The sequence below is a fragment of the Capra hircus genome, chromosome 3, assembly GCF_001704415.2.
Source record: "Capra hircus breed San Clemente chromosome 3, ASM170441v1, whole genome shotgun sequence".
Taxonomy (NCBI): Eukaryota; Metazoa; Chordata; class Mammalia; order Artiodactyla; family Bovidae; genus Capra; species Capra hircus.
Genome location: NC_030810.1, coordinates 13,064,108 through 13,087,157, shown reverse-complemented (window position 1 = coordinate 13,087,157; position 23,050 = coordinate 13,064,108).

The following is a 23,050-nucleotide window of genomic DNA, read 5'->3' as shown; positions in this document are numbered from 1 at the left end:
AGTATTTCATAATGCTCCTTCTCGTCCACTTATTGTCGATACTTAGATCTTCAGGGCTTCCCTCATGACTGTCAGGAAAGAATCCGCCTGCAGTGCAGGAGACCCAGGTTTGATTCCTGTATCAGGAAGATCCCCTGGAGAAGGAAATGGCAACTCACTCCAGTATTCTTGCCTGGAGAATCCCAGGGACAGAGGAACCTGGCAGGCTACAGTCTATGGTGTCGCAAGAGTTGGACACTCCTAAGCCACTAAGCACAGCACAGCACAGCACAGGTCTTCAGGACTGACTTCAAAACCACCTGACAATTCTGCCTCCCATGCATCTTACCCTCTTCATTATTCAGAGCAAGTATGTAGGACAAATGACATCATAACCCCTCTGTGACTTCTCATTGCCATTGTCACAAAGTTCAAGTTTCTGACCCTGGTTTTGTCTAACTCAGCCCCTTGGGGTTTTACCCACTGCTTACTTACCCAGGATCCTCCTTCACTGCCCTCTCTGAGCTCTGGAGGCTTCCCTGGAGACTCAGTGGTAAAGAATCCGCCTGCCAACACAGGAGATGTGGGTTCGACCTCTGGGTCAGGAAGATCCCCTGGAGGAGAAAATGGCAACTCACTGCAGTATTCTTGCCTGGGAAATCCCATGGACAGAGGAGTCTGGTGGGCTACAGTCCATGGGGTCTCAAAAAATCAGACACAATTTAGCAACTAAACAAGTGAGCTCTGGGTTTGAGCTGTGTTACTTGCTCTTTTCCAAAAAGTAGGGCCTCTAGGCCTTGCCCACGCTATTCTCACTACCCTACCCACCACATCGGGATCACTGCTGCTCATTCTTCAAGTCCGGCATAGCCATCACCCCTCCAGGAGGCCTCCTGTGGGGAAGGCTGGGGTGCACCACCCAGAACCCCTCTTAAGACCAAGGCACTCATTCCCCAACTTCCAGAAGCAGGAGCACCAGCCACGCCCTTGAGTTACCCCCTTCCCCAGGTAGCCCCATGGCCAGTGGGTGGTCAGTGTGGGCTCTAATGGCCCAGTCCCCTCGCCTAACTCTGGACACCTCTGGTCTTCCAAGCTCCAGAGGCCCCTGTGGGGTTGGCTGAGGCCTCTCCTTATGCCAGACCTGCTTTCCTCACTCACACATGTGGTTCCCAAGACCACTCCCCTGGAAACTTGCCCCACACAAACCTCCATCTCAGAGTCCATCTCCAGAGACCCTGATCAGAGGCACCTCCCAGCATTCCCTTGCCCTACACTGACTTACATTGCCTTTCTTGGAGCTCCTAAAGCCCCTTTCCTCTCTTCTGCCAAAGCTCCCACAACGTGGGGTGAAGTTATGCATCTCTGTCCATCTCTCACTAAGTGGGAGCCACTTGAAGATGACCACATTCACTCAACTCCGTCTACAGCATCTGGTTTGGTGCCTGCAATGACCTCCTGATACTTAGACTCAGAGGTTTTTATGTAGCCATTTCAAGCAGGGTTTTTGATGCCTTATAAAACAAATCCCCGATGGATAAGATAAACACCCAGAGCTTCATTCCATCCCTGATGCAGAAGTATGGAGAAGGCTTTGGGATAAGAGATGGCCAGAAGCTTGAAAAGAAGAGGGAGACCAGACACAGTGTAGGGATGAAGGAGCAGAGGGGTCCTAAGGGGCAATGCTCACCAGCCACACAAATCAAAACAGTGCCTTCCAAATCCTGATGCAGCCACTTGGATGGCGAAACAGGCGTGTCAAATACGCTTGTGCTTTAGCCTGTGATTTGCTGGGTGCTCCCTAGAAGTCAGTGGCTCCCAGTTGCCCCCAGGATAAAAGCCTAGACGTCTTAGCGAATCCCATCGTGGCTGTCTGTCAGCTGACCCCCACCTAGTTTTCCCAGCCATGTTCCCTTCATGCCTCCCTCCTATGGCTTCTGCTCTGGCCACCTTCTCGAACATGCCCTCCTCCAGTTCACAGCTTCCTGTCTACACATGGGCAGCTCCTGCCCTTTCCCACTTCTTCAGCCCAGGGTATTCCTATTCACCTCAAGCCGTGTGTGTGTGTGTGTGTGTGTGTGTGTGTGTGTATGCTAAGTCACTTCAGTTCAGTTCAGTTCAGTCGCTCCATCGTGTCCGACTCTTTGCAACCCCATGAATCGCAGCACGCCAGGCCTCCCTGTCTGTCCATCACTATCTCCCGGAGTTCACTCAAACTCATGTCCGTCAAGTCCGTGATGCCATCCAGCCATCTCATCCTCTGTCAGGCCCTTCTCCTCCTGCCCCCAATCCCTCCCAGCATCAGAGTATTTCCCAATGAGTCAACTCTTCGCATGAGGTGGCCAAAGGACTGGAGCTTCAGCTTCAGCATCATTCCTTCCAAAGAAATCCCAGGGCTGATCTCCTTCAGAATGGACTGGTTGGATCTCCTTGCAGTCCAAGGGACTCTCAAGAGTCTTCTCCAACACCACAGTTCAAAAGCATCAATTCTTTGGCACTCAGCCTTCTTCACAGTCCAACTCTCACATCCATACATGACTACTGGGAAAACCATAGCCTTGACTAGACGGACCTTAGTCGGCAAAGTAATGTCTCTGCTTTTGAATATGCTCTCTAAGTTGGTCATAACTTTTCTTGCAAGGAGTAAGCGTCTTTTAATTTCATGGCTGCAGTCACCATCTCCAGTGGTTTTGGAGCTGCAAAAAATAAAGTCTGACACTGTTTCCACTGTTTCCCCATCTATTTCCCATGAAGTGATGTCTTTGTGACACTATGGTCTGTGGCCCCCCCCACTTCTCTGTCCATGGGATTCTCCAGGCAAGAATACGGCGGGGAGGTTGCCATGCCCTCCTCCAGGGGATCTTCCTGACCCAGGGGAATCCATGACCCCACACACTTCCTCCAGATTTCCTTTACTCCTCTGATATTTTTGGTGCCACATTGCACTGGGACCATCTGCTGTCTTGTCTGTGCCCCATGCAGACTGTGAGCTCCATGCAGATTTCTCTCTATCCCCAGCAAAGCACTTAACCTAACACAGAGCAGAAGCTCAGACCCTGTTGACTGAGGAGGCAAAAGCCACGTCTCTGCATCTGAACAAAGCCAGCTCTGGATGTGCTTGTGAGTACGGTCCTCAGCTCCCTGGGACAAAAACTGAAAGCTTTAGAGCGTCCTGGTCGCTCTGGAAGACATGGTCTTGATGGAAGTCTCCAGAAGTGAAGGGAAAAGGCGCCATGGACTGGATCATCAGAGTAACAAGCTTCAGTGTAGACCTCACCTGGAGGAGGTGGAGACCCACCTCACATCCACAGTGTCCATAGGGCATCTGCCTCAGCATCACTGTGATCAGTGGTATTTCTACTTCATAACAAGCCTGAAGCCAGTGTGAATGGCAGCCCTATTTTACAGATGGTGAGTGAAGCCCAGAGGTCTCCCAAGTTTCTTCCAGCTGCCGCATTCCTTGAATTAATGGCATCAGTGACTCAATGGACATAAGTTTGAGCAAATTCCAGGAGATAGTGAAAGACAGCGGAGCCTGGCGAGCTGTAGTTCATGAGGCGGCAAAGAGTCAGACACCGCTGTTCAATCAGACTGAACAGCAGCAGCAAATGATTCTCAGTGGCCTTGAAGCATGCAGACTGGCCTTGACTCTGGCCATGGAGACCATGAGCCCAGTGCTGGCCTTGACTCTGAAGCGTTCTCCTGGGAGCCCAAGCCCGGCCCAAGAAGAGGGAACAGGACTGGGAGACAAAGGAGGCATCTCTTCCCCTTTAGTAGGGCTCACCACAACCCACCAAAGCTGGTTTGTACCTGGAGACATGAGCAGTTTGCCTCAAGAGCCACACTCTTTCCCATAAACCTCCCAGGAGCCCCGAGACCAACAATGAGATGCCATTCGCAAGACAACTGATATAACATGCAAGACTGGATGTTTCAAACTGCTGCTGCTGCTGCCAAGTCGCTTCAGTCGTGTCCGACTCTGTGCAACCCCATAGATGGCAGCCCACCAGGCTCCCCCGTCCTTGGGATTCTCCAGGCAAGAACACTGGAGTGGGTTGCCATTTCCTTCTCCAATGCGTGAAAGCAAAAAGTGAAAGCGAAGTCACTGAGTCATGTCCAGCTCTCAGCGACCCCATGGACTGCAGCCCACCATGCTCCTCTGTCGATAGGATTTTCCAGGCAAGAGTACTAGAGTGGGGTGCCATTGCCTTCTAGCATCGCAAATAGGGAAGTTACTGTTTTTACTGCTACTGTTATTCTTGTGCTTTTTATTTCTAAGAAAGGTTCCCAGCATCCCCTTTTTTCACAGAAATAGATTCAAGAGTCAGCCTGAACATGGGAGATTTCAAACAAGCCATTGAATAGAATCTTTTAATTTTTAACATATCAGTTTTTATTCTAGAAAAACTTCAGTGTTGTCAGATATTAAAAAGTGGAAAGATAAACAATTAGGATGATTTTGAAGTTTTGCTTTTTTAATTAGCAAGGGTACATATTTTAATATATAAAGCATGTGAGGGTACCAGAGGAGTAATGTGTATGTGTGCACACCCATGGGCACACACCTGTGTGTGTAGACACACCTTGGCCATAATACCCAAGTTTTGAGTTCCCCAAGGGCAGGGACTGTGTATTCTTTCCTGTCCCCCACACAGAGCCTGGCACATGACTGATGCTCAATAATTACTTGTTGAGTGAAAGAAAGTGAAGACAGTCGGTCAATAAGAAAGAGCTGATGTAGCAACCTTCCCCTGGGCAGCGTCTTGATGGGCCGTGACCTTCTGTCAGTTACCAGCAGTGGGGCTGGGGCAGGGGAAAGAACGGGGCTGAATTGCTAACGCTACGATTCTGCAAAGTACCAGAAACTTTCCCAGGGTTGTCACTGTCGTCCCTGCCCCCAACCCTCCCAGAGGTTGTCATCTTCTCAATCCCCGAAGCTCACTGCAAACACACACACACGCGCGCACACACACACAACAGCCACTCCTCTAAGGGCCTGGACTGCCTTTGTCCCTCCTGATGCTATTTCTACAGGCTCTGTGTCACACCCTGTCACTCTCTGAAGACCTTAGCGCCTGGATCTCGGTATATATGCCAAAGGAATTGAGTGTGGGAGCTAGTTATCTAACCATCCTTAGGAGGATCAGGGCCTTAACTGTGCGAGGTTGGGAAATGGTCACACTTCTTTCCAGCTCTTCCCACCGAGAAGATGAGCCATTTCTCTACTGCTTGATTTGAGGGCAAACCTGATGACTCTCTTTGGCCACTAGGATGCAGAAGAGGTGATCCTTGTTCTCAGTCTGATCCTGAGCTGGAGGATGAGAGACACGATATCTGGCCACCCCCAACCCCTGGGCCAAGAGCCAACCAAACCCCAGACCTGTGAGTGAGGCCATCTCAGACCAGCAGGTGCCAGCTAGCTTCCACCAACATGCTGCTGACCTCAGGCATGTGAGGGAGCCCAGTCGAGCCCAGCCAAGATCGGCGGAACCTCCAGCTGACTCCAGACTATTGATGTTTTAAGCTTCCAGGTGTATGAGTGGTTCGTTACACTTCAACGACCCCTGCTCCGCCCCCCAGCCTCTGCTCCACGGCCCTTGCTCTGTCCACTACCCAGAACCACAGGCTACTGATGCGGGGACCTCTGTTCCCTACCCTCCCACACCCTCTTATTGCCACCACACCTGTTCTTCGGTTTCATCAAAACCTCCAACTATTTCTTCCCCTCTAATTTTTCCCCATCTGCCCTTCCTGCCTTCCTTACCTTTCCAATCTCAGAGAGATTCCATGTTCTATCACACCACCCACTCTTTGGCCAAAACCTTCAAAACAATTCCTTTGACCCTTGTCCTTCCATCCCACTCTTAGAGAAGTCCCCATTTCTGGGGCAATCCAATGGTCCACCTTCTATGTTTAGGCACCTGTGCTGCCAAACACTGCTACAGGAAACCATCCAGCCTCATGGGCAACCTTCCCACAAGTTCCTGGTTATCACCTGAGTCCCCGCTATTGCCCAGGTGGCCTTGGTGTTTGCCTGGTTGGCTTCCTGTCATGTGACCCTCTGAAATCTGCCCACACTTTCACCCTTTCTTCCCTCTGTCCTTGATGCCCCACACATTCCACAGGCAGTGACCTCACCCGCTTTGCCAGGAAATGGGGCTACCAGCATCCTCCAGTTGCTTATAAACTGGCCTGCCTCCTGTGCCTACCTTCTTCTGCCTTTGCCCAATCAGAAAGCCCTCCTTCCTACCTGATATCACTCCAAGACAGTCAGTGGACAAGTGTCAAGTGTATGGAGCACAGATTCCAGTGTCAGATGGTCTGAGTGGGTAGAAAGTCCTCTGCACACACGGGTCAGGCCCTGCAGCAGACAAATGACTGGAAGGGCTAAGAGGTGAAGGACCTCTCCTCTTCCAACAGAGCATTTTCTTTTGTCTCTCTCTGTCTATCTCTCTAGTAAATGTGTCTGTCCTTCAGGTTCTCATTCTGTGCGTGTGTGTGTGTGTGTGTGTGTGTGCTTTCTCTCTACACACACATACAGTCAAGTGGAACCCAGAGGTGTGAAGAGAGATGAGTCTGGACAGATGGACAAGGAGCTGATCGGGACCTAGCATGTCTCGAAAAGGAGTCTGGGATTAACCCTGAGGGCAGTGGGTGCCTTGAAGGATTTTAAGCCAGAGAAGGAAACAGTCCAATTTGCACTTTATATAAATGGCTGTGAGAGGAAAGTAGAGAATGGGGCGAGACTGGAGACAAAGGAACGGGTTTGGGGCTATCAGAGGACTGCCAGCAAGAGATGATGGAGCTGAAGGAGAGTGGGGCAGGTGTGTGGAAAGAATAGATGGGATGGGGACATGTGGGGGAAGGAGAGAGAGAGAGAGAAAGGAGATGGAGAAACAAGGGAGAGATACGTAAGAGACAGACAAGAGAGAGACGAAAATGTGCAGAGAACAGGAGAGTCTGCAGGAGACAAAGAGAGCAGAGAGAAAGCCAGACCAACGGAGAGAGGAAGAGGAAGAGATCCATCCAGGCAAAGAAAGCGAGCAAAACCGGCCAGGGAATGTGGGGCCCGGGCTGCAGGACTCTTGGCTCCCCTCGTGGAACCCTCTGGCACAGTGCCAGGTCTCGGGTGCTGAGTCTGAGTAAGGGAAGGAGGCAGGGGATGAAGAGACGAGTGGAGAAGGATGGGGTGGGTGGGAGATGGCTTGGAAGCCCAGTGGCCACAACCTCAGCTCAGCTCCTGAACCAGCCGCACCCACCATTCGCCATTCGAGTCTTTACATGTTGGTGGACAGATTTGTAACTAGGAGTATATTTGAGTTTATCCAGCAGGGGGGCAAGGCAGAGTTGGATATTTCTTGTTTGGGTGGTTTCCAGAGACCCAAGTTTCCATGAGTCAATCAGAGATTATCAGGGATTTCCACTCCTTCCCTGGTAAAGCGGTGAGAAAAAAAAGCTGAAGGAGAGAGATGCTGGCCTCAGAGAACAGCACACAAGTTCCGCTGGAATGGGGCTGCCCGGTTCTGGAGAGGAGGCCATCAATTCAGCTGGGATCAGTGACAAGGACCCCCTCCCTCCACTTCCACCTGCCCTCCCCTGCATGGCCTCGCCTTCTCAGCTCTCCTCCCGCCCAAAAGAGGAGACCCAGTCCTGGCTCTCAGACTCTCTGCTCGGAGACGTCACAGCTGCCAGGCCCTCCTGCAGGTGTGCGGTAAAGCTGTACCTGGAGTCAGGCCAGGTCCGCAGGCTCCCTCCTCCTGTCATTCACTGGGTGACCACAGGCAAGTCCCTTCATGTCTTTTCTTCATCTCTAAGGGCAAAACCTCATGACTGGACCTGGAGGTACCACATGCCAAGCGCCCTTGCAGAAGTCACCTTTGTGGAAAAGCTGTCTGTAACTAAAGGGTGTGCGGCCCGTGTCCAGGCAACTGAGGCCATAATAGGGCCCCTCCAGCGGCATGGCTGTCTCATCCCCTGAAATAAACACCCAGGGGGTCAAACCTTGCCCTGGCCTCTGGCTCTCATCTCCATCTATTCCCGGTGTCTGTGTCTTTTCTTTCTGCATGGCTACATAGATGGAAGGTCAAGGCTTTCAAATTGTGGTGCTGGAAAAACCTCTTAGGAATCCCTTGGACAGCAAGGAGATCTGATTTAATCAGATCCTAAAGGAAATCCACCCTGCATATTCATTGGAAGGACTGAGGCTGAAGCTCCAACACTTTGGTCAACTCATGGGAAAAGAGCCTGATGCTGGGAAAGACTGAGGGCAGGAGGAGAAAGGGGTGACAGAAGATGAGACAGTTTGGGTGAACTCCGGGAGATGGTGAGGACAGAGAAGCCTGGTGTGCTGCAGTCCATGGGGTCACAAAGAGTCAGACACGACTTAGCAACTGAACAACAAGGCTCAGGGAGAAAGCCCAGAGGCTGGGGAAGAAACGTACGTTCAAGCTGCCTCTCAAAGAGCATCTCAAGACAGGCTTTCTACTGGGCCAGTGCCAGGCCTGGGATCTGGCACTGGAGGGAACAGATAGGGCCTCCCTGAAAGAAACCAAGTGACAGACACTGCCTGGGGAGAGCCTGAACTACTGCACAAAGGAGAACGAGCTTTGAGACCATCCACTAGGAGTAGCATTTAACTGAGGGCCTCTGGACAGGGCCTCCAAAGAGGAACAGAGGCCAACACAGGAGACCAGGCTGGTGACTAGAGGCCCAAGGAGGGGCCCTCGCTCAGCTGGAAGGGCAGCCTGCCTAGGCCCAGAGCCGCACCCACCTCCCGAGATTCTGGACAACAAAAGGAACCCACTGGCCAAGTCTGGGCCGATGGGGTGGAGGCAAGAGGCCTGAGACAAGTGTGAAGAGGAGCAGGGCATCCTGTCCATAAACATCTCAATAGCGTGATTAACTGAGCATCGCAAATTGTAACCCTTTCCTTTAATGCACTTTCCCTGAATTACCGCCAGGAGCCGGCGGCTGAGGAGCCGGTACAAATTGCTGGAATGGGCAGTTAAGCGGGGAGGTCGGAGGTTAAATGAACACGGTTGTTTATGAAGACACAGCCCGAATCCATTTGCATTTTAATATTCTCTCAGTGAGACGGAAAGCCACTTTTGAGGACAGCTTGTTTGGAAATCCCATTAACGGGTTATTTATGGGGCTCGTGGCTGCGTGACCCTTGCCCTTGTTTTGTTAAACATGAACCAGACATGAATCAGACGGGCAGCGGGCTAGCTGCTATTGTTTCCCGTAGCACGAAATGTCATCCGATTCAATTATTCTGAGGCTGACACTTTCTGAATTATCACCCTCATAATGCTCAATTTTCCCTTTTTTCCCCTTTGGTCAACCTGATTATTTCTGTCTTTGTAGAAAGCTGACTCTCAGAGCAGCCATCTCCCTGCCATGGGCTGTCAGGGGGGCTGGGGAGGCCTCAGTCTGGGACTGGACAAGGCCCCTCGAGGCTGCCAGCCTGAGAGATGGATAGCTCACGTGGTCCTGGGGAGGGACCCACTCTGTGGACAGCTGGAGGCCACTGCTCCCTACCCTCAAGTCTGAGGACCAGCCCAGTTGCCCTGCCCTTCCTTGAGAACTGAATTCTTGGGCTCCGTCACCTGGGGCTCTGAAAAAGCCTTTTGATCCTCATTAAAATTGATTTCTCTGAAAAAAAAAAAAAAAAAAAAAAGAGCTGGAAAATTATTGTAAAAAAAAGAGCCAAGGAATATCCCGGTATCTGGGGGTTCTAAGTGAAAAGTTCGATGGATTACAAAGGTCTGTAGAGCCTGAGGGCAGTCTTTTCTGAGCTAAGAAACTGATGCAGGCAGAGCACTCAGAGATGTGCGGAAGCGCTTGATGCAGAGTCAGGCTCTTGTTTGTCACGGGGAGAAGAATTCATCAGTTTTCTGATGGATTTGCCTTAGATTGATGTCATTTTAAAAATCAAAAGGGATCCTGGTGTCCTGATCCCCAAGATTAGGCCTATGGCCTGGAACCGTCTCTCCCCGGCAGTTTCTGGCCCCCACAGTGAGCATTCACAGGGTCAGCAGGACCATTCTGTGGGCCTGGGACCAGTGGAGAGAGGAAGACTTCTCTCTGGTTCGAGAAATCAGGAGCCTGTCTGTCTGGGCAGAGCTCCAGTTTCACCCCGTGTAGCATAGTCCAGCTCTGAGCCAGAGCTGGGTGCTGGGAGAGGCGAGGGAATGGGTGTCCACCACTTCTCCATACCCTCACCCCCTAAGCCATTATTTCAGAGCAAGGAAGGACTTCAAAGAGTATCCCAAAACACGTGGGAACATTATGACCCAGAGAAATGGACAGGAGGAGCTCAAGTTTACAGTTTTCTAGGGAAAGAGCTGAGACAAGAACGCAGAACTTACCTCCTTGGCGTGACCCTGGTATCATGTACACCGCTGGCATGGCACCTGTATTCCTGGAATAAAATAAATGCTAGAGCCCAAGGAAGAGCCCTGGCGTGGGCTTGGAATAACAGTGCCAGTAGTTGGGCAGCAGAGGCCTGTGCCCTTCTACCTTGACTCTCCATGACCCACTGGACTTGCCTTGCCTGGGGGCTTTCTCTGGCTCCTGGAGCTCACTTTGATATCTTCAAGGTAGAGGCTAGAAACACCAAGAAACTAAAACCACCTGGAGGGGTGACTTCGGGGACGTGGTGTATACATACCCTAGCTCCTGTACTCTTTGTGTAGGCTAACTCTTGGTGCGTTTTCTATGCTGCTCCAAGAGCTGCCCCCAGGAGGCAGCTGTTTTACTTCGTGCCTTAGGTGATGCCTTCCTGTTGGCCTCTCACGTCCCCCCTCCTCTACCTTCACCTTTATTCAAGTCCTGTCTCAGGCTCCTCTTCTGGGGCATCCCAAACTAAGACAGTGACTCTAATGGGGGCCTCCTGCATGCCAGGATCTTTGTATGCCTCTCCTCTCAAATGATCCATGAAATAGGTGCTAGTATTACTCCTTTTGCAGATGACAAGACTAAGGATGGGAGGTCAAATTCTTGCTCAGGGTCACAGCTGTTTGGAGGCAGAGCTGGGATTCAAATCCAAGCATCAGAACCCTAAAACCCCTAGCTATCTCACTACACAGTAAATGCAGGGTCCTCACGTGGAAGGGTGTGGGCCCCCTTGCCAGGGGCGTGTCTAACCTCAGCAGTCAGGCCACTCAAGGCTGGACCCACAGGGGGTCAACTCGGGGTGGGCAGGAGCAGGCCAGCCCCCCAGGCCCAGGTGCAGAGAAGGCTGTCAGAGCACCTGCGTTTCCTGGGGAGCTGTCTTCCCACCACTTTCTGCAAAAGCCTTTTGACCAAGTTTAAAATAGATTTCTCCTTATGAATTGGCCGTCTGAGGAATTCTCCTCCAGTGGTTAATTCAATCTTAATAGAAGCTGATTTTTTTTCTCCCAGAAGAAAAGGGAACAATACATCTTTAGAACGGGTTTATAAGTGTCATGATTTTTCTACTAATTTACCCTGCATTCTCTGCTTTAAAATGTGAAATTACCTCATTGTGTCTCTGAATATCCTCCGTGCTTGGGCCTGAAATTAAGCTCGCCGTAGAGCAGCCTAAATGACCACAATTTGCTGTGTGAAATGCCCTGATTGCGAGTGCAATCCCCAGCAATCCAGCCCCAGTGCAGCCCGGCTCCTCTCACTCACTGATTGGCCTTCCCCCCTCAGCTTTCCCAGACACACCTGGTGCTACCTGCCGTATGGGGGAGGGGTGGCAAGGACCAGGAGAAATAGCTGCCCCCAGCCCTCACCTGCTGCTCCGGGCCACCTCCCAGGAACCAGAGAGCACAGGGTCCCTGCCCAGTCACCAAAACGTGTGTTGGGTAAACAGGGTGACCCCATGACAAAACAGCCCTCAGAATCCGCAGGGGCACTTCTCACCAAATATTACAGCCAGCACGAGTTTTTCAAACCCTCAACAACTTCAAGACTGTCCTTTATCCTTTCTGGGTTGCTCTGTGGTCCCCACCTCCTGACCTCTCATGAGAAGATTCGCTATCAGTGGATGCCAGGCCACTGAGGTATCAGCCCACGGGCCCTGGGAGGTCCGGAATCAGTCTCTCCAAGTTCAGATGCAAGCAGTACCACTTGCTGTCTGTGAAACTTGGGCTAAGTCACTTCACTTTTCCATGTCTCAGTTTTCCTCATCTGTAAAATGGGGCAGTAATACTACACACAGAATTGTCAATAGCATTAATACCTGCAGTTAACAAAATGGCTATGGCGGATGCTCAGTAACTATTCATGGATCTGTAGTTCCAGCCACATATTCAAGTACACAAAAATTTTAACTCCATGTTTCTTAATGTACACTAATGTCTACCTCGAGTGGGTCAGCTCCTATGTAATTTTTTAAAATTCTCTTATGGGGGATGGGGGGAAATACATTGACCTGGAAGAGTCAAGAAGCTGAAACTGACCCAACACATCAACTTCGTCTCAGCTGCTCAGAAGCAGGCACCCCTGCTTCCTGCTTTGGGTTTCCAGGCACGAGTTCCAGGCCCTTCATCCTGAGACACAGAAGTCCCCAAACTCAGCACCAGACTTCTGCCTGAGCTCCTGTGCTTGGAAAACAGGCCCTCTTCCAGCCATCTATTCCCAAAGGACCAGCAGCTCCCTCTGGGCTTCTGGGCTTTTTCAGGAACAAAGACAGCCTGTGGCTTCAGCTCCAAGATCTTAGAAGAGCAAAGAGCAGACTCCACTCCCCCTCCTACTGCAGGTGCCCCTGTTCCAGTTGGTACCGGAGGCTGCATCCTAGATGCAGAGTGGGAGAGGCTTTAGCTGATGTATTAGTTTCCCTGAGACCCTTAAACGAAGTGCCACAGACCAAGTGGCTTAAACAACAGGAATCTGTTGCCACAGTTATGAGGCTGCAAGTCCAAGGCCAAAGTGCCGCCAGGGTTAGTTTCCTCTGAGGGCTATTGAGAAAAGATCTGTCCTGGGCCTCTCTCCTGGCTCCTGGTGGCTTGCTGGACATATTTGGTGCTCCTTGCCCTGCAGATGCAGCACCCTCTTCTTTCATGGTGTCCTCCCTGTGTGTGTGTGTCTGTCCCAACTCCCCCTTTCCCTAAGGCCCCAGTCATAGTGAATGAGGACCCACTCTGATGACCTCATGTTAACTTGATTTCACCTCTGCAAAAGTCCTATTTACAAATAAGGTCACATTCTGAAATATTGTTGGGTCTAGGACTTCAACATACATATTTGGGGGGCGACACATTGCAACCTGGTAGCTCAGCTGGTAAAGAATCCACCTGCAATTCAGGAGATCCCGGTTCAATTCTTGGGTCAGGAAGATCTGCTGGAGAAGGGATAGGCTACTCACTCCAGTATTCTTGAGCTTCCCTGGTGGTAAAGAATCCACCTGCAATATGAGAGACCTGGGCTCGATCCCTGGGTTGGGAAGATCCCCTGGAGAAGTAGACGGCTATCCACTCCAGTATTCTGAGCTGGAGAAGTCCATGGACTGTATAGCCCATGGGGTCAAAAAGAGTCAGAACGCTGAGCGGCTTTCACTTTTCACAGTGCAACCCATAACAACTAATCATCCTCTTATTTCATCGATCAGGATACTGATAGCCCAGTGGGGGAGGGTTTGCCACGTGCAATCAAGTACCTGGTTCTAAACTCTCATATGTGTGTTTTATCTCTGACCTCTTTACACTATCAGCCTAGGGGAGATTTGAGAGACCTAAAGAATAGATTTGGCCATGACCCAGTAAGGCTAACAGCGACAACATCTTTGATGGGTCCCATCCAGACCCAGAAGCTGGGCCCACGCATCCCGGCTCCAAGCTGAGTGTTCATAATGGTCAATCAGGCTGCACCAAAGAGCTTTTTAACAAACATCATTCATCTTATTCCAATGCCAGCGATGGGACTGGCTCACACACACAGAACGTAAACCCTGAATGCAGCATTAAAATGATTTTAATGTTCAACCGTCGAGTGCCAGAGCTGGGGTCTCCCATCTCCACCACAGCCCATCTTAACGTGGGAGTTGGGCTCCTGAAAGGCAATTTTGTTGATGCTACTGGGAGGGGCATGCAGGTCTGGAAACTCATCCATCATCCTAACGCGCTTCAGGATGGACCGGGAAGATAAAGCTTTCATCTCCTCTACCAGGCGGAGCCTCTTCAATTAGGCTCTGCGGGATGAAGGGGGGGTGGGAGCAGGGACGGCACTCTGAGGGGTGGAGGGAAGGGAAGGAAGGAAGGAGATGGAAATTCCTCCTGCACAGAAGAGCCTGGGTATGAGAAGTCACCCCATCCATCCTGTAAAATAAGGAAGCACAGTATGGAAAATGAGAGCCGGGGTCTGCAGCAGCTCTAGTGGGAGAGGCATAGGGTCTGAGTTTCAGAGCAACCCCTGGGAGAGTGAACAAAGAAGACAGCAAATGGCAATAGTGGGGAAAGAGTCTTTCTTCAAAACACCCAGAGTCTATTGGGGTCCCTCCCCTACAGGAAACTGATGGGACAGGATAGGGTTCCGACTTAGGAAAACCACTGACCCTAGTCGTAGCCCTCTCAGAGTTGTCCTTAGCCCCAGGGAAGAGTCCCAGTCATCCCAGAGGCAGGGCTGGGAGCAGGGAACAGGGCAGGGTCTCTCTGCTGAAGGGGTACCCAGCTGCCTTGCTGTAGAGGAGGATACCCTCATCCACTGGGATCCAGATGGAGAGGCAATGGATGATAGCAATGGGACTCAGGGGCATTTTCACTTTCTCCTTCCCCTCTGTCATTCTTCCTTCAGCTCATAGACCTGCAAGAGGAATCTGTCCTCACCCGGTTCATAACCACCTGTCTAGGCACCCACAAAGTCAGTCCCAACTCCTCAGGTCACCCCATCCTAGTATATCACCCATGCCTCATCTTCAGGGGGTTCCCATGACTCCCGCAGGAAGGGATGAGCAGAAGTCTTCTCTGTGCCCTTCTCTCCACACAGCAACACTTGTTCCTCTTGGCAGACAGCCCCCTCTCCAGGACATGGACAAGGGGAAGATGCGGCTGTGGCTGAGCCAGATTCCGAGGCTCCCAGGGCAGATGGCAAGTGGGCTTAAAGGAGCCGGGAGGACTCCCTCAGAGGAGGGGATATATAAAATGCAAAGCTTACCCAAACTTGGACTTGGGGTAAAGTGTTCACACTAACACTTATGTCTTTATCCTGACATATTGTCACCTGGTGTGGCTGGACTCTCCCAGAGTCAATTGATTATTGATTGAGTTGCCAATAAGTCAACTAGGGATTTACTGAGCAATATCCACTAGGGGCTTAATGGGCCTTGCCCTCTGCCAGTCAGCCAAGAAACATTTATTGAAACTATCCAGTAATAATAATAATGGCGGTGACTATGTATTGAGCACTTACTATGTATTCTAAATGCTTTACATGTTTTAATTCATTGTCTTTCTTGCCTGCTCCATCTTCCATCTCTCCCTGCCTCCTGTTTTAAGCTCCAGTAAAACCTATCTTCCTACCTTGTCATTTCATATTTCACATTCATGCTGCTTCCCTGCCCAGAGGGCTTTGCCAATCCTTCTTTATCTGTCCACCCGCTACTCTCTACAGTTATCTGCTCATGGTCACCTTCCCAGGAAGCTCCCCTGAGTTTCAGCTTGAGCCCAGAGTCCCTCCTACAAGTTTCCAACTGCACTCAGCTGAGAAAGCAGATTCAGTTTTGACATTCCTATGGCTTCACCCATGGCAGGCATTACTAATGGATCACGGTAATTTCTGAGACCTTTTCAGGGCTCAATGGAAAATGCCTGCCAAGAGTAAACAAGGTGGTGATTAAACAAGATAATGCCTGTGCAGAGCTGAGCATGATGCCTGGCTCAGGGCAGCCCACTGACACTGCTGCATGACCACGTCCCAGCCCTGCCTGCCATCACCCCAGCATGGTCTACGTCTGTCACTCTCTTAGCATGGTTGAGAAAGAAGGTCCTAACAGAAAAGAACAGAACAAGAAGAGAGGGCCATTTCTAGAGAAGAATGTGAAATAATAAAGCAGGGAACAAAGGCCTGTATCCTCTGCCAGCAGCCAGGGGCAGGTGTCTGCTTGTGCCTGGGTCAGAACAAGAGATGAGCTCTCTTGGAAAGATGGAAGAGAGGCAAATGGGGTGAATGGTTGAGTTTTTCTGTTTCCTGAACCTCAATAAATTGGCTTCCCAGGTGGGTCAATGCAGGAGACACAGAGAGATGCTGGTTCAATCCCCGGGTTGGGAAGATCCCCTGGAGGAGGGCTTGGCAACCCATTCCAGTATTCTTGCCTGGAAAATCCCATGGAGAGAGGAGCCTGGTGGGCTATAGTCCATAGGCTTGCAAAGAGTCGGACACGACTGAAGCAAATGAGCACGCAAATCTCAATAATATAACAACTACTTACACTGACAGATCCCATATCCTCGATCCAGCCCAGCACAGAGCTCTCACATGCATGTGCGCACTGGACAGAGTTGATAGGATTCCCATTTTACCAGCAGGGTAACTGAAACCCTGAGGGAGTCTTTTGTCAAACGTGGCCCTGGGATTCAAAATGGGGTTTTTGATTTCAAAGCTTCTCCTTTCCCCTGCAGCAACCCCTGCCTTTCTACATCCACCAAAACTGCTAGTGTTTTGAGTGGTGTTGAGGGATGGGATGGAGGAGGAGAAGGTAACAGTAGGGGCTGGACAGAGTGGAAAAATAAGCCCTCAAAATTTTACAGGGGCATATGCAGTTAAGGAATAAAATTGTTCTTTAAAAAATGAAGAAATAAATGCAGACAACTAGAGAGCATCTGCCTGCCCAGCACCTGGTTTCTTTTGTTCAACCTGATTTCATCCTTCCCACCCCCACACGCCTGGCCAGAGGTGCCATTTAGAGTCACCCAGAAAGAGAGAGGAAGGGCGGGAGGCTTCCTAATCTCAGGATCCACACTGTCGAGGTGACCGGGACTCTCCTTTCAGGAGACAGAAGCCTTTCCCTGGAGTTCTATGTAAATGAGCTGTTTGGAAATGTGCATCCTTAATGCGGAGCTGTCAGGTCGGGCTGGGGATTGGCTAGGATGGAGGAGGACAATAGATTCCGTGCTCTGGGGTCAGGCCTGGGGGGAGGGGGCTGTGGCGCTCGGGGGCAGGGAGAAAAGGAGCCCGTGCTGGGTGGGCCTGGGCTCAGTCCCCGTGAGGTGTTGGGGGCCAAGCCAGAGCCTCACTGAGGCCCAGAGCCTCAGGCACAGAGGTGACAAGGAGCAGGGAGTCGGTGGTGACAGCTGGGGTGGGGGGAGTGCCATGTGCCAGGGTGAGAAGGAGAGGCCTGGGGCTCTGGGGCAGCTGGGGTGTCCCTTAGGTGCCAGGAGCTGGCCTGGGGGCAGCCTCAGAGCAGCTGCAGAGGAAACCATCAGGGAAGACTTTCCTGCATCGCGAGTGGCGCATGTGTTCACTGCAACACCATGTGTGTGACCCAGTGTCTGGCGTGGCCCAGGGGAGGGACCTGCCCAGGTCCCACAAAGCAGGACAATGTTCAGCCCAGCTCCTGACATGTCTAGAAATGCTCATAAGTAGTGGAGCTGATATTTAAGAAATTCATTGCAAATAAAACTCAAATGACTCTAGTGAAGCAGAAAAGAGGAATTTATTATAAGGTTCTGGGCTGTCTCCTGGACCCCAGGTGGGGACTAGCCCGCACAGGCCTCTCTCCATCCTCCGCAGGGCCCCTAACTCTCCTCTGTCTGCAGACGTGCTCCTCCCACTTCTTTGAAGCACATGGAAGGCGCACCCACAGCCCCTACATTCACAGGGCTGTGTTTCTGCCCTCTGCCAAAGTTCACCAGCTCTCAAGTCCATTTCCAAATTATCTAGAGAGAAAATCTGATTGGTCCACCTTAGGTCAGGGGTTCTTTCCAGTTTTTCAGTGATAGCCGGGAGAATGGACATCATGTAATGGTCATTCATTTACTTAATCATTCATTCATTCAACAGAAACTTCATGGAGCTCCTAGTATGTGCCAGGCTCTGTGAGAGCTTCCAGGGGGAACAAAGTCCTGCCCTCAGGGAGCCTGCAGTCTAGCTCAGGGAACACAGATGAGAAACAACTATTTAAATGTGTAAGATGTCAGAACAACACAGGAGGGTAAAGAAAGAGAGTGCTGGGAAGTGGGCAGGGAATAAAGTGCCCTTTTATATTAACATAAGGTGGCCAGGGGAGGCCTCCTAATATTGGATGGGAGACCTGAAGGGCATTAAGGAGACAGGCAGACAGGTATGTGAGAGAAGAGCATTTCAGGCAGAGAAAGGCAGGTCCCAAGGAGGGAGGGTGTGGTGGGTTTGAGGAAAGGCAGGGAGCTTGGTGCTGCTGTAGCAAATAAGCCATGGGGGGTGGAAACGGCAGGGGCCCCACTGGGGAGGGTCAGTGGGCCACTGCGGTCAGAAGTCATGGGGGGTCTGAGCCTAAGAATGGCCTCGTCTGACTGTTTCCCAGGGTGTCGCAGAACCTCTTGTGTGATCTCAAGTCCTCTTGGCCTTGCTGGCTCCAGTGTCCTTGACTTCTGCGTCTGCCCCAGCTGTCATCACACTGCCTGTCTCTCCAGGTGGGCTGGGCTCCAGCACAGCTTCTGGAAACTTGCAGTTCTGCCGCCCAAGACCTCCTCCAGGGCCCAGAGCCCACAAAGAGTGTCAAGGCTGCATGCAGCTCCCAGTATACATCATGAGGCTCCCCAAATAGCAGGGGGCAGGAATCCCCTGGACCCCCCTCCACTTCTGCACCCTTAGAGAAGCAGCACAGTGGACGGCACGGCTTCTGATTCCTTCAGGGTCACCGAAGGGGTGGGCGCCACAACCCAGGAGTGCAGGAGAGTTGCCATCCTGTGGGGCAAGCTTAGACGGGAGGTGAGAGGAAGCCTGAGGATAAATTCCCGCTCTAACCGTGCCCGCCATTACTGGATAGTCACCAGTCTATTCTAATGGCCCATGTGGTCCTGCAGGCGAGAAGATTCACCGGAGACCAGCCACCAGCTGCCCTCAGAACTGTGCTTGGTGAAGCCCAGTATTGCACTTCCTGATGTCTGCACCCCTCTTCCCTCTCCCTGCCTTGCTTTACACTCCCCTCACTCTTGCAGCCCTGGAATTGCACTCTCCATTCCTGTGATCATATAAACTTGTGTCTCAGGCTCTGTTTTCTGGAGGACTTCCCAGGTGGTTCAGTGGTAAAGAAGCCACCTGCCAATGCCAGAGACACAGGTTCAATCCTTGGGTTGGGAAAATCCCCTGGAGAAGGAAATGGCAACCCACTTCCCCTGGAGAAGGAAATTTCCCATGCCTGGGAAATCCCATGGACAGAGAAGCCTGGTGGGCTACAGTCCTTGGGGTCACAAGAGTCAGACTGAGCAAATGAGCACATACAGGCTGTTTTCTGGAAACCAGGGCTATGGCAGACAGTACTAAGTGTGATCCTAGAAAGCAGACCTTCAAGGTGGGATTCAGTTGGATTGCCTCCTTCTGTAGGCAGTACAGACCCCACTGCTGGTGGAGAGTGGATTGGTGACAACCTCTGGTACGTGCGCTTCACAAACAACATTAAATTTTAACCTGTGGTTCATGAGATAAGGTACAGGGAGAAGGTGAGGCATAGGAGTATGGCGTGGGGGCTTGTTCAGTCTGGAGGAAATTACAAGGATTGTGGTAAGAGCTAGCTGCTTTTGATGGCCTTGAAATCCTTGTAAAAGTAAAAAAAATGAGTGCAGGAAGGCCAACTGATAACTTAAGGCATGCTTTGAAAACCAGAGGTGCCACAATATCTTTAAAGGAGACTCATCTCCCGCTGCCACAGGGCTGAAAACCAGACCCAGGATTTAATGTAATAATCTGATTATTGATGGAAAGATTTGCAAAGGAAATAAACGCAGAGTCTTACAGGTGTCTTTAATGTCTGGGACAGGTAAAGAGTAGGACCTTGATATATAGGTCATTTGAGGAGACATGCTTGAAAATCTTGAACCTCAAATTCCCTTTTCTGATAGAGCTATGGGATTTGATTTGATAATATATATGAGAACTTCAGAGGCGTGAGGGTTCTTCCCACATTGCTCAGTTTTCACTCCCTCATTCACTGATTCATACATCCCCCATTCATTTATTGAGTTTACAATCACTCTGTTGTTGTTCTGTAGCTAAGTCATGTCCGACTCTTTCCAGGCACTCATTGTACGTCTATTATGCACCAAATAATACCAGGAGGAATACACAAATGAATCAGACACAGTCCTGCCTCCAGGGGAGGTTGGACAGGTCCATTAATGCCTGGATCATGGGCAGAATGAAGAGAAAAATGCCAACTGGGCTTATAGGAACTGAGAGGGGGAGGGAACTTATGAAGGATCAGCAAAAACTCCATGCAAGGTTTCTTAACTTTTTTTTTTTAATGCTGTGTGTCACCCAGGAAAGTCTATGGATCATTCTCAGAATGATGTTTTAAAATGAGGAAAATAAAATGCATACGATTAGAAAGAGAACAAACTGTTTTGAAGTATAGACATCAAAATATTCAAATTGAATCTGTGAAGTAGAAATAATAGAAATATAAGGGCTTCTTTATTAACATATTAAATAGTAAGATCTAGTCATGTCCTGAAAGCAACTATGAGTTCAAAGGAGCTTAAACTATTTTTCAAGATAGTTGTTACAACTGTAATGTCTGTGATTTCTCTTGATGACCAAGTTCTGGCACTAATAACTCTACAATGGTTCATTACCTGCTTTCATAATAGAAGGAGATGCTGCATTTCAGTTACAAGTTGGTGAAAATAAAGATTTAATTGTTTTTCCCATGCCCATCAAAACAACAACATGGACTTATGAGTCCTGCAGATGGAGTGGAATTAAAAGTATGTTTTCCCCCTTTTGGAATACTTTTCCAATGATCCTTAGTGCTCCCCACCCTAACCCACCCCTTGCAGAATGAAATCTGTTTTCTTAAAGTGAAGTATAAGGCCCTTTTTGATCTAGCCCCGTCCCTCTTCTCTGGCCCCCCTCACAATTTTCCCCAGCACACACTATGTACTCTATGAAAGGAAATTGGTAAGATGTCCCAACACACCTTCACAATGACCCATTCTGGGCCTTTACTGCCACTGGTCTCTCATCCTGAGTACCCTCTCCTCTCCCCAGTCCATGGTCTGCTCATCCCATCCAGACTGACCCTCTTCCAGGAATCATCCTGCCCTAATCTGAGCACCCCAGCTGTACCTCTCCATGGTCCTGACCCCATTCCACTTTACCCTAATTTACAACCAAGCCTTGTCTCCCAGCTCAAGTGAACACCCCTTGGGAGCAGGGCCCAATAGTGCCTCAGATCTTCCCCAATAGCTTCTCACAGGATGAGGAGCTGTTCAGTAGAGGGTGACTGAAGGGACCACTCAGCCTGAGACCACTCCAAAGAGCCTTAAAACTTACTAGGCACCTGAAAAGCTCTGCTCACCCAATGGGCCTCTTGGCCATTCATTTATTCATTCACTCAACAAAGGATTACTGCTGCTTACAGAGTGCCAGGCATTGTTCTAGGGAATACAGCGTAAGGTCCTGCTGTTATTGGAACTCACATTCTAATGAGGGGAGGAAATAATTAAGCAAAATAAAGTCAATAGGCTATGGTAAGTCGGCCAGTTATCAAGTGCTCTGGAGACAGGAAAATGGAGAAGGGGGAGAGGAAGTCCCAGATACCCTCCTAAACAGGGTAGTTTATTGAGAAGGTGGCAAATATTTGAGCAGAGTACTAAAGGAATTAAGGGAGGCAACCATTCAGTCACCTGGGGGAGGAGCAGTTCAGACAGAAGGAACAATGTGGTCATTTCTCATTGCTATAGAAAAAAAAAAATAGTGGCTTAAAACAGCAGAAATATATTCTCTTATAGTTCTGGAGACATACAGTCTGAAATGAGTCTTCCAGAACTAAAATCAAGGTGTCAACAGCTGATTCCTTCTGGAGGCTCCAGGGAAGAGTCAACTCCCTGCTTCTTCCAGCTGCTGGCAGTGTCAGAATTCCGTGGCATTCCTCGGCTCATGGCCTCATCATGGCAGTTGCTCGTTTCATCACCACATTGCCTTCTCCTCTTCTGTAGCCAAGTCCCCCTCTGCCTCCTGCATGTAAGGAAACATGTGAGGACTTCCCTGGTGGCCCAGTGGTTAAGATTTCACCTTCCAGCGCAGGGTGTGTGGGTTCAATCCCTGGTCAGGGAGCTAAGACCCCACGTGCCTTAGGGCCAAAAAGCCAAAATAGAAAAAAAAAGGAAGCAGTATGGTAACAAATTCAATAAAGACTTTAAAAAAAGAAAAAAGAAAGCATGTGATTACGCTGGAGCCACTAAGACAATCCAGGACAATCTCTTCATGTCCACATCCTTAATTTAATCACAGCTTCAAAATCCTTTCTGCCACATAAGGTGATTCTCACCAGGAATTATGACGTGGATATCTTTGAGGGAAGGGGAATTACTTAACCTACCACAAACAGCAAGTGCAAAGGCCCTGAGGCAGAAGCATACCTGAGAACAAGTGTGGCTAGACAGGAGAGAATTCAAGGGAGAGCAGTGGGAGACAGGTGGGAGGTGCAGCAGAGGCCAGAACCAACAGAGCCTTTGTATTGGATGGGGTCAACACTTACTCTTGTGTTAATTCCCCCTCCAAAACTTCAGAGGCATAACAGGATAGAAGCATGTCTCTGCTCACATCCCAGCCTGACATGGGCCCGACTCGTCTTTCTAGTGATTGCTGGATCCTGTAGGCCTCAGAGCATTGCTTGGGGTCTCCTGCCTCTAGCTGACAATGGAAGGAAAGAAACAGTGCAGATTTCTCTAGAAATTTTAAGTCTCAGGCCTGGACAAGGTAGACATCACTTCCGTTTACTCTCCAGTGGCCAGAGCTAGTTGCATTGCCCCAACCAGATGCAAGGAGAAAAACAAAAAACAAAAAAACAATAGGACTTCATTTGTGCAGGAGAAAAATGAAATTGTTTGGTAAACAGGTAGCTTTTCATTTGCCACAGCAAAGACATTATAAGAAATTTGGCTCTTTTCAATAGCCAAGACATTTCCATGTG